This window comes from Pinus tabuliformis, chromosome 3_1 (assembly GCF_031772625.1).
Source record: "Pinus tabuliformis cultivar Carrire ecotype Pingquan chromosome 3_1, CPIR1, whole genome shotgun sequence".
Lineage (NCBI taxonomy): Eukaryota > Viridiplantae > Streptophyta > Pinopsida > Pinales > Pinaceae > Pinus > Pinus tabuliformis.
The window spans coordinates 890,262,719-890,276,211 of NC_142301.1; positions in this window are offsets into that span (position 1 = coordinate 890,262,719).

The window sequence follows — 13,493 nt, forward strand, 5'->3', positions numbered from 1 at the left end:
ACATATAATAGATCAAAATCATACAGAGATACCAATGTTCAAGCCTTGAGATTTTGATCCATCAATAGTCCTTATCCTTCTTGCGCTCAGGTTCCTCCTTCATTCAGATCTAGATCTGCACCATAACCCAATCACCAGTATTCCAGATCTAGAACAATATCAGATATTCAATAAATCAGATGATTTTTTGCCACATGATCTCCTTCCTCTTTTATAGTTTTAGGCCTTCCACAATACCACGGTCCAAAACCATAATAAACAATACCAAGGGCCCAATACCTGGGGTCAACACATCTGACGAGATACCATGGTCCAAAACCATAGGTTCAAATTCCAAGGACTAACAACCATGGACCAAAAATAATTTTCCCACCATGTACACGCTTTTCTGTGCATAAAAGTGCGTGTATACGTATAACCCGCGTGTATACGCGTCTTCGGAAAGGTGAACCTGCGTATACAAGATTTCCTTCATTCTGAGTGCCTGAACTGAGATCTGACACCAAAGTGAGTTGCCATCAAGGACAACACCTGTACCATAGGGCCACACCTGTGCCAAAATGCCAACAGTAAGTATTTCAAGAAAGAGGAAAAAAGGAGTAGTTTTCGCCAAAGCAAAGTTGTAAAAATAGGTCAGTGCAAGAATATACATAACAACAAACACGAATGGTTTGTATGGATTTTAATGTTGTATTTTCTTTGTAGCACTTCTACTACATACATGTATTTGAATTATGGAAAAAAAGAGTCCTTTCTTGAAGAAATTGTCCACTTGGGTGACATACACATGTTTAGAAAGTTTTCTTATGCACATGTCATCTATGAAGGAAAATTGTTTGATGTTTTGAAGATATCAAAGTACAAGTTGGGTTTCACTTTTTTGATGCATTTGGGCCATGATATTGGAGGAGGTAAGTTGAAGGAAAGCCTCTCCAAGTTGGATGTCATTGTTGATTGGTCAACGCCCAAGATCGTCATTTTGATAAGAGGTTTGTTGGGAGCAGCCCAATGTTGGAGGAGAGTTGTTGTTGACATTTCTTCTTTCGAAGCTCCTTGGCATGCATTGTCATGTGTGTGCAAAGTCTTCCAGTGGGGAGGCAAACAACAAGAGGCATGTGTTGCTTCAAACCAAAAGATTAGTTCAATTTTTTTTTATGCTCTTTCAAATTTGAAAGGTTCATTTGGGTTTCAGGTTTATGCAAGCAACTTCACCATCCTATTTCATTCAGAATATTTCCATGGTGTAAATATTAAGTTGCAGCAAACCATGCACTTTCATTGGATGGATACTTGTCAAAAAAATCACTTGGTTTGAGGGTACAAAAGAGGTATAAGCATCAAGTTCATTGTTATGCCTTTTAGGCCTATTGGTTATGTAACTATTGTATTCAAGCATCATTATGTTTTACATGAAAGTTATGTTCATAAAATTTCATACTTTCAAGATGTACAATCGGGCTTCAATCAAGAAAACCAAGTAGTGAAATTTGTCATCCATTTGCATTAAATTTTGTTATGTCATCTTGGTAAGAAGGATGTTGCTTTTGATGGAAACATGGAAAAAACCATGAGTTTCTATGAATGACTAAAAATGGTGCAACAAACAGTGGAAGATCAGCTTGAAAAGGGCAAAGACAAGTACAGGTATAGAACGGGGTCCTCAAGGCAAGTGAATGTTGATTTCCTTAGAGAGGAGCTCAAGGAAACAAATTCGTCAAAATCCAATTGGATCGAGCTTGGAAAGGTGAGGGGGTTGTACCCTCATCTACTTGTCAGATAATAGTATCTTTTGGGGTCCAAAAGGCTTCTAGTGGGGAGGAATGATCAGGTGCTCAGTATTTAGCTCAAAATTCAAATTTCTCATATTGTCTCAAAAACTACATGGCTGCATCTATCTCATTAATACAATCACAACGCAATTCGTTTCGTCAAAAACGGAGTCCGGATGAAGGAGAAAAGGCCTATTGTTCATTTTCCTAAACAACTAAAAAAATTGCAGAATGGGACAGAATGATGACATGGTAGTCCAGTCAGCAAGGGGAATCTTCTTCAATTTTCACCCAATGGGGTTGTGACAAGTGTCACCTTTGGATTCACCAGTGTGGTTGTGTGAAAGGGAAATTTCCTAGTTGGCTCCAAGTGGAATTCGAATTTATTTTATTTAAATATTATTATATATAGTATTATTTATATTATATAGTTTTTATTAACTATATATATATATATATATATATATATATATATATATATATATAGATATTATATATTACATATATTTAAATATTAAATAACAATATTATATCCACATTTCATTTAAGAAAGTCCGAGGGCATCTATATGTTATATTTCAAATGGCATGTCAAGTATCAAATGGCACATTTAACGAAGGTTTCGGTGGCGTATTAAATGATATTAAAAATTGTGATGGGGAAGGGTAGCTTTGAATCTATGACCTCCCCTCCTATTCCTTATGCATAACCATTAAGCCATGGATAGCACAGTTGAAAGGAGGGCGCACAGTTTTATTAAATTCCATGAGTGTTGACCAAAGGCGAAAAGGAGGGAGCCATCCCCTCGGGGCCAGCCCCCTCTCCATGCGACCTCAGCCATACGTCCAAGGACCAATGGAAGCGCGATTAGTGTGCCATTAATCCATGTTTAAGCCTAATTAAACCATTTATTAAGATAACGGAATTTATAGTGGAGCCACCAAATTTGGAACCGCCACCAAACCTGGCAGACTTAACTAGAGTCTCTTCAGATTTAGCGAAGGCTTCCTAGAAAAAATTGAAAGAGGCATAAGTTACTCAATTTTTGACCAAATTGAGATAAAAAAGAAGTGTTCTTAGCTAATTTGGACCTTCTAATCACATTGATGCAGGTATCAGGAGCCATAGAGCTTTGTAAACAACATTTCATTAAGCTAATACAGAGGCCCAACCCATGGAATCTAGACCAAGAGATGTAGCTCAGGAGGGGTGAAATCCTTCATCAAAACACTATGTTAATGTGTCTCTTTGATGGTTTGTTGCACTGTACATGTTTGCTACTCATTATTAATTTTTGAAGCTATTTTGCTCATGAATGTCTTGTTTAACTTAAGGAAATTTACCTTTTTGTAAGCACCAACAACTAAGGAAACCTCAGCACAAAAAGCAAGAAGCAAGCACATCTTTATAAATTTGTAATAATTACTAGCATAGAAAAACTAATCATATGAAAATAGATTAGTCCAGCCTAGAAAATGGAATTAGACATGTTGGAGTGTCTACCCATGGAAGACTTGGATTGTCAAGGCAAGGAGGTAATACCAATTCCACTACCATCCCCCAAGGTTAAGTGGGTGAAAGACCAAAGATTATAACTATGACCCTTACTAGATTTAGTGGATGGCTCTGTACAAGATAGTGGATCCATTATTCCAGTGATAGTAGGAGGGGTGGGGGGGAAATGGGTGCAGATGGGGCCAATGTGAAAACAATAGAGGGGGAACAAATAACAAGAACAACATTAGAAAACGAAGAGCAAGGAAGATAAGCAGATGATAATAAAGGGAGGGATTACGGGTTAGTGAAGGTACCCACAATAGAGGCAGCCGCCGCCAGAGGCGCATGAGATCTGGGGATGGGGGACTAATATTCTCCTTGCAAGTGCTGTGAACTGCCTAAGATTCCATTAGTGGATTCTCCTTGTGTCAGACATGTGCCTTCCCTCACTAATCAGAATCCAGGTTAATAGTTGCTTGTTCAGGCCGGGCAACCAAAGCAGAGCTTGATGCAAGTAGTGGGCAATCTTTGTATAGATCTCCAATCTTATGACACCTCTTGCAGCAATAAGGAACCCCTTCGTAGTCCAATATCTATACCCTGCAAGTGTCCTGCCAATGCAACTGCATATTTTCCTCCAGTCCCTCCCTGGTGTCAAGATGGACAAGAATGCGAGCCATGGACATATTCCTTGTTAACATGTAAGATTTATCGTAATCCATGTATCTACATAGGTGAAACGGGTAGGTATCTCAACATCTGAATTAAAGAACACGTTGCTGACTTAAGAAGAGAGAGGACCTCAAAATCGGCCTTAGAAGAACATGTTCACTCTTCCTATCATTACATATGTATGGAAGAAGCCGAACTAGTTAGAAAATAAGACCACTATCTTAAAAGGAAAATCAAAGAAGCGATTTAAATAGAAAAAAGGAAGAACAACTTGAACCATGACAATGGATTAAAACTAAGAAACACTTGGAAACCTCTATTTAAAATCTTAAAGAATTAATAATTAACTCATATCCCTTATAATAATTTAATCCCTCCTCTCTCACTTAAATAAAAAAATCAATAAAAGAATAAAACAAAACAACAAACAAACATTATCTAACATCCTCCTTAAAAGATAATAAAATAAAAAATATATAAACAAACAAATAAATAAATGATTATTCTATTGAATGTATACATTTTCTTATAATAAAACATTTCCCTAATCTAATTTATTTCATAACTAATCATTTGATAAAATTAAAATATAAATCAAATCATAATTTATTAATTATAATATTATAAGCAACACAGGAATTTAAATTAAGCATCGTAATAACTCAAATTAAAATAATTAGAAATCAACACTAGAATTAAGATATTCCAATAAAATTATAATGAATTAATCTATAAATTTATATAATAAAAAAAAAGGGTAATAAACTTTCATAACTCTAATTATGAATAAATCTAAACTACTTAAGAAATAAATTACATTATATTTAATTAATCAAAAATATATATATAAAAAAAAAAATTATAAATATTAACAAACTAATCAGATAATGGCCAACTAAATTTATTATATTATTTCTTTCATAACCCATATATATACTATGAAATACAGCTCATGGATACATCATTAATATCTTCAGAATATCTATTGACGCATCCCTTGATGATGGACTCACTTGGTAGTCTGAAATGTTGGGTTCATAAAACTCTATAACAGGCCATTCCTCCTCTATCTAAAACTTTCTTCACCTGTATGGATTCATTATTTAATAAATTCCCAATTCGTTTGAAAATGTCTTCTAACTAGAAGTGTAGGGGTAGTCCAGGAAATCTAGCCCAAATGGGTCCATCCCAAGGTGTTCTCTCTTGGGATCAAAGAGGGGCCTCCATTGTTTGAGTAGTTTCAGAGCCATTTCAATGTTCCAGTGCTTTGATAGTAACCATGGAATAAATTCAGGCAGCTGGAAATGAAGAGTGAATCATCCAGGAGAAAGAGTGACGACCGGCGGTAATTCGGTGAGGACCTGCCCCCCAATCTCCAAGACCCATTGTCTCAGGTGCGTAGATGAATATGCCCTACCCCTAACCCATCCCACCAAGACACAATCGGAGGTATCCATAACTTCCCCCATTTGTATGTCATCTCCAAAAGTAAGAGAGATTTTCTTCGAACCTACCTTCACGCCTTTGCATCTCTTGGGCAGTTGCCTCGAACAATTAGGGGATGGTTTTCTCTGTGGAATGGAAGAAGGAATCGATTCAGCCTCTAAGCAGGGATTCCTGGTCAGTCTTAGGTGTGGAGGGGATGTATCCGCAAAACAAACAGAGGTGGGAGGGTTGGGAAAGAGAGGAGGTGGTCAGAGCAATGAGATCCTATGGATGGGGCGAGTAGAGGTGCAGTGCATGAGGGAGAGGGATGTTTGAAGTTCTCAATAGAAAAGGCTGAGGGGGATGAAAAGGGATCAGGGGAGTAGGAGGTTTTAGGCAGGATGATATAAACTACAGGGAAGCCAGGGAGAGCAGGGGTCGCTCAGGGTCAAGTGGATAATAGTCCGCTTCAGGGTACTTAGAAAATGACAGCGAGGAAGAAGGCGAACCAGGAAATGAATGAGGTTTTTGCGTTGTATTCATGAAGGCTGGGTAGTTTGGTACTGTGTATACCCTAGGAGCACCAACAAGGGTTGAGGGGATGTCCAGAGAAATGCACAAGGAGGAGACCGGCATATGCGGAGAGAAAACTGACCAGTTAGGGTCGAGATCAAATGGGTCCTTAGAATAATGAACAATATCACCCTCCATGCTAACCAATAGCAAAAGTTTACTACCATGGAATAACCCCCAGTTGACAGATGTTGAGTCAGATAGGTGAAGAGTTAAGGTCACTGATAACGGACCAAATGGGTGAGAATGGTGTAGGGTGGCTTGAGTGCAGGAGGGTAACGGCCGAAATGAGAGAGTGTGAGTGCGTTTATGTCGCCAAACCATGTCGCCATCACCAAAGCTCCAAAACCCTAAACTCCATTTCAACCTGAAAAAGTATCTAATACAGAACATATGTTCTCTCGTAAAAAATTATAAGTTGAAATTTAGAAAAAGTTATAGTATATAAACTCCATATCTTATTAATATTAACTATATATATAATTATAAATTTCAATATAATTTTTTTATTTTATAAAATTAATAATAATAATAATGTAGTAGTATATACAACCTCGAAAGAACACTAAAACTTCAACATTTAAAATAAATTTAAATCATAATGAAATCTTTCTCAAATAAATAACAATATTAATGATATAATTAAGGAAATAATAATTATTTTACTAAAATCGAAAACATGTTAAATATACTCACCCAACAAAATAGCATCTCAAAGTTGATGATTTGATACTAGTGTAATTGAGAAAGTATATTAATGCTTTAAACAAAACGAATTTAAAAATCCCCTTTTAACATTTTTTACTTAGTAGTTTTAATATGTTTCGCGATCTTTGTGTTTAATTTAAGGAAAAGGGTCTATAAAATTTTGTCTTTACCTATTCAATGATTATATTTGAAATTAATTTATTATATTTTTATGTTTTTTATATAAAAAAATTTATTTTAATACATATAAATTTATTTTAATATCAATTATTTACTAAAATATAATTCAATAATAAAGCTTCGTATTAAAATATTAAATAAATTATAAATTATCATCCAAAAATTGTTCCACCTACATAATTTATAATATGATAATATTTATAAATTAATGACATTATGAATTACAATAAATATATTTATTTAATTAATGTATTAAATGCATATTTTTTTTAGGTTTGGTATATCTTTTTTCTATTAATATTTTCCGAAAATAATTATATCTTTAACAAAAATTGCAGGTGGTCTCAACCTGTCGTAGGAAACCAAGTCTGTTGGCCACCTGTCTGCATCGAATGCTGTCCAAAATTTAAAGAGAGTTTTCATGACCATCCAAGCTACATTGGTAGTTTTATCTACTATAAAATTCATATTAAAACAGTAAATGCTAGCCAACATATAAACAAAATTCTACTTGAAGACCCGCTTTATTCATCTGATGAGTCCAGCGGGGCTGGGTCTTTCGCACTGGATCCCAGAATTTCGCTTCTCTTCATATCTTATATGCTCTATTCAATCCTGTTTACTATGAGGTTGTTTCAGTACAATTGCATCTAGAGAGATTGAATCTCCCTATGCAGATCCTTCATACTAGGCTCAACTAGTCTAGCATCCTCCGGTTCCTCTCGTTCCTTATATGTTGTCATTTCTTGAGCCAAGATATTGTTCATGACCTAGCACTGTTGAATTTTTTGCCCAAACAGCATTTGACGTCCTCTGGTATTCTCAGGGTCTTTAATTATGGTTTCCCATTCCTCTGTCTCGATCTCTTGATTTTCTATACTATCATTTAGCTCCCTCTCCCACTCGGATATTATTTCTTTTACCTCTGACGGTGTTCCTACCACGTATGCATTTATCAAGTTCTACATATTCTCTTTCCTAGTCTTCCTTCCTCTTTTACTTGGTTCGCTGCTGGAGGTTGCTTCCAACCCCTTCATCTTTTTTCCTGCCTTGCCCATTCCTCTATTTCCTCTCTCTCCTGCTCCTTTACCTTCCTTTGCCATCCCGTTCTCCTACCAGCTAAATTCCTCATTTACCGGGCAGCTCCCCTATTCTAGATAGCTCACTGGTTCCTGGGTTGGAGCACTGTATGAGTTTTGAGACTCTGGAATTCACTGCACCCTAGTTGTTATATTACCTAAAACATAAACCAGTGAAAATTTCTTGTAAGTCAAAATTATTTTGAACATGGTAAACACAAGCTTCTCTGGCCCGATCTTTTCCAATCACTCTCGGCTTAGAGAGCTGAAATATCCCTCTTTGACCCTCGGGTTCCTCCCCCTCCCCTCCTCAAGGAAATTGAGGCTTTTGACCTCCACTTCGTTACAGTGGTTCTCTGTTGAATTTTGAAGAACCTAGTTTCCCAATTCCCACAAGGTCTCTGTGTTTCTCCTCCCGACTGAAATTTCTTCCCCCCCTAATTATCACCACCCCAACAGACGAGATAATGCTTATCAGAATGAACAATTGTGAATGCAGCCCTACCCTGGGTCCCATTAGAGGAGTAGGACCAGGATTTCCTCATAGTTGTTTCCCTACCTAATTGCTACCCTTGATATTGCATTTGATCCTGTAAACTTTAGCCAGGTTTGGGTTCGGCTCAAGTCGGAAAATACGCAGCCATGCTGCAAGGTCCAAGAAGATGACTGACCCCCCACCCAAGACTATAACTCCTTCCTTCCCAGGCCACTAACTCCCCCATAATGGTGCAACAGGTTTCATTGTACCTTCATTGAGAAAACGCCAAAGGACATCCCAGCGAGCCATGGTACCTTGAGACCTATCTACCCTGAGACCCATAATAGGGTTCCCGAACCCCCTTCCCCCAATGGCATTCTGGGAAACATCACTCCAGGTTAATATGCTAGAGCCTTAGAAAAAATAGAAGGTCTCTACTCTTGCTGCGTCCTGGGTTACCATAGCCGTTAACCAGTATTCCTTTAATAAAATCATATTTTCTAGGCCATCTAAAGTGGAAGCTGAGATAACATACCAAGTCTTGCCAACGAAACCCGGTTGTAGGTCGATGTCCTCCAACCCACTTCCACCACCTTCCGTAGCACATCCTTCCTTCTCACTCTGCATGTAAATGCCTCCTCTCCTAACTGTCTTACCGTTTTATTTCCCTGTCCAGTTGCCCCACCTACCATCCGTAGGACTCTCCACGTGCCTTCGTCCTCCTTCTGGCACCCATTCCCTCATTCGACTTACTCAGGATGGGGTTTCCTTAACACTAACATAATTTCCCTTCATAACTCCGCTCTTACTGACGGCTTCTCCTGTTGTGGGTTTACATCATCCGCCTTGCCACTTGCCAGCTACTCTTGCCTGCTCACTACCACACTTGACACCTGGTCTCTTTCTCTCACCTCCGCCCTCGGCCACATCTGCCTCTGCCCTGTACTACCTGCTACACCACTTCCCTATACTGCCCCACCTACACTCGTGTCCTCACGCCATCCACTTCCTCCTCTACCCTTCGAGCCAGTTGGGTGGGTGCTCTTACCTCGGCCCCCCATGTCCTATGGCCCACTTCACCTTCCTACACCTCTTCATACGTACCGCACCCCAATCGGGGGATTAAATTCATATTTAAAGTTCATCAAATAGACTCATTTAAATAATTGCGTAGAATCTAATAATTAAAGAAATTATTCACTCTAAAAAATTACCTATAACTAACTAAGATCTAACTATTAAATTCTTAACCACCACTATAAGGGATTATTCACTCTAAAAATGACCTATAATTAACTATTAGATTCTTAACCACCACCACTATAAAGGATCCATAATATATTCTTAACCACCACTGTAAAGGATCCATAATATATTCTTAACCACCACTATAAGGGATCCATAACAATCAGTATCGATGAATAAACTATATCTATGAAATCACAATATTGGTAGTTGATTTTTTTTATAACTATATCAATGTTAGTGTAAGGATTATGATAACCATGTTGTGTAAGGATTATGTGTACATAAATTCACATCAATTTATTTCACAAATTTATATTTATAAACAAATCAAGAAGTATGAGTGTTTCATAGTAACACAATAATGAATCCATAAAAAAAAATATTAGGTTTGATAAACAATGTGCATATTATAAAGTGTAATTAAGGTATTAGACATTTTTGGCGAGTGTATACGTACAAATATAATGATCTTATTTATCAAAAATATCATTTCTTTATATCATATATATATATATATATATACAATAACACCTTTATTGTTATGTAGGAAACTCTATAGGTTTACTAAACAAACTTTTACTTTTAAAGTACATTTTTGGTTTTTTTTTATTTATGTTTCTATCTTCATATCTACCAAAACTTACATTCATCTATATCATAAATTTTAAATTATAAACAATTTTTGTTTACATGAATTCTACAACAACCTAATGGTTCTGTAACAAATTTACAACTCTAACAAAGCAAAGTATCTTACATCAAGGAATACTTACAACTCATTGAAAATGATGTATGATAATACTATGCCTTTAGACACTGAGAAAAATGATCTATGAAATATAACAATAATCTATAGGAAAAAAATCCATATTTTAAATTTTCAAATGGAAAACTCTTAATCTTAGTCACTTGCTCATAATAATCGAGAATGTTTTTATAATAAAATTTCATAATAATGAAATCATTGTACTCATCATTCTATAATGTTAAATTTATAAATAAGAGGTATAGAAAGTATACATATATTTTTAAAAATATGGATTTCATCCAACTAATTAAGACAAAGCAATTTTCCACTCAATTGTAAGTTTTGTTATACTTAATATTTCTACAATAGGTCACCCATAACTAAGCTATGATTTCACTAGGGTAAGTGGCATTGCCAATGTTTTCTCCAGGAAGAGAATTTCTCAACCAAGCATATTACTATGAATATTTCTAAATATAGAGAAACTCTCTCGCACCCACAATATGTACACGGTCATTGTAAGGAGATCATATTTCTCTACTCAATAGTCTCTTAGTGGTATTCATCCTCTAGTTCTCTTCAATATGTGCATATAAAGGTCTAGACTATTGACTTTAGGATCCAACAAAGATTTCATTACTTTCACTAGTGACTTTTATTGCATATAAAGTAGTTATTTGGCACCTACAATATCTACACATACAACACAAGGAGATATTCTTTCCTTGTTTCATTATAGCTTGGAAGTATTCTCCCTCCTCTATTGTTCAATATGTGCATACAAAGGTGTAATACGATATTTAATAAGCTCCAACAAGAAAATATTGGCTCTGTTTTAGGATCTAATGACCTTCTTCCATGGTTTTTTCATCACCTACTAAGGTAAATTTCTTCTATTAGCAAGAGCTCTCATTTTCCCTCTCTTTCTTTCTTTACAAAAATTAGTTAACCTTTTCCATTTAAATTTCATTTCCTCCCACAAGTGAAATATGAATCCCAAGAACCTCATCCCATCTTCTTCAAAGCTTCAAGAATGTATTGGACAAGTTTTCAAGAATATAGGAGATGATTACATAGCATCGGGGAAGGGTACATTCACATTTTTATACTTATTATAAATGATATTCTAGGATAACCTTAACACTATAAAACAATAAATATTAAATTAATGTCAAGATGGGTATAAGACTTGGGTAACTATGGATAGGACATTACTATAGATCCCTATCTTTCATAAGTTGTGATATCATAGCCCCTTTTAGGTGATTTTTTCCTTAATCAACCCTATCATTTTATTGATTCTTTCAAATAAATATATATAAGTATTCAAAATGTTCAAGTCACCATGAGATATCTAATTTATGATACTAAATAAAACATGATAATGAGATATCCATGCTAAAAAAATATTTCAATAAAGTCAATTATAAAGTAGTCTAGAGGATTAAATTTAAATATTATACTTAGTGATACATGAAATATAAAATGTTTGATTATTTTTTTAAGTAATGTACATTTTTTTGTTAGAAAGTGTAGCAAGAAAGACTGAATTTGACTTTAGTCTATCAAATTGAGTAAATTGAATTTCCACATCGTCGGGACAACTTGGACCTAGTTAACTAGTGTGACATAGCTCTTGTCACTTAGTTAGCTTAGTAAGTTCAAGTTATAGGGCTTGAAGTTTAGTTATGCACGTGTGACTACTAAATTTTATCTAGTTTATTTATTTTCAGCTATACTCAATTAACTGGCCTCTAACAATTAATAGAGTCAACTGGAGGTTAGTTGAGCAATGAGACAACAATCTAACTCAAATATCTGTCAGTTAACTAATCAATCAACCCAACATAGTTCATGCATGCATGGAATTCGAATTCATTAGATGGAGCGGATGAATTAAGGCGAATGTCAAATTATTTGTATACTAGTGGAGTGTATAGAATTTTGCATGTAGACAGTTGATCAATCCTTCGGAATTGTGCAAGGAAATAGGGACTTCCCTATGTTTAGGAGCTCTAATTTTGTCAGGATTATGCGATAAAATAGGATGTTGATGAAGGCATAAAGTAGCTATGTGTTGGCCATATGTCCTTAATTAGTAGAGAGAACAATTTTACCTTTGCAAGTGGTGTTCAAAGTTGGAGCATGCAATTGTAATAGTTTCTCTATTCAACTGATTAATGCAAAGAGGCTTAAGGGGGTTTTCCCAGTTGGGTTCCCCTATAAATCACTGTGTATTTGTGGTTTTTCCTATTTCATGTTTATGCATGTTGTTCTAAATTGTGATTTCCATTTCCTAGATCAGTAGAGTAGAATTGTGTCTCTTGTTTTTTAGTTTGAAATGTTGAGCAGTTGTAGTTTCTATCAAATTTCTACATGGTATCAGAGTCCTGAAATCACATTAGAACCGATATTTCAAACTTGTCTCTCGGTAATTTCGAAGTAGCAACTTCAATGTAACAATTTTTCTTCAGCATTAGGAGAATGTCTTTCAATGGCCCGATATTGGAGTATTCCCTAGAGAGTAGCTCAAATTTCATATCCTCGAAGGATCGAATGGAAGTAGTGCTCGATGAAAATGGTATGTTAGAATATGTGAACATCGACATTGTAAAACTTCCACATTCGGATGCACAACAACTAACCCAGTGGGAGAAGGATGTTGCAAATGCCAGAAGAATTATTCTGGAAGGTGTGAGAGACCATGTGGTCTCAAATATCCATGGCAAAGAAATTCCATACGCTATGTGGAAGGCATTAATTGAAATATTAAAAAATAGTAGTGACCATAGAAAATTGGCCTTGAAAGACAAACTTCGAAACATCAGGATCCAGAAAAATGACACTATTTGAAAATATCTCTCAAGGTTTACACACGCTTGAGATGAGCTTGGAGGGGTTGGGGTGAATGTTGTAGAAGATGACTTGGTGAGCCTAGCTCTATTAGGCCTTCCAAAATCCTAGCACACCTACCAGGACTCTATGAATGGAAGGGAAAAAACACCAAATTAGGAAAATTTGTGGTTTGATTTGGTTCAAGGAGAATTCATAAGAAATACTAGAGATGGAGTAACATCCAAAGAAGAGGAAGAGGACTTTTCTCTTGTCAGTAAAGG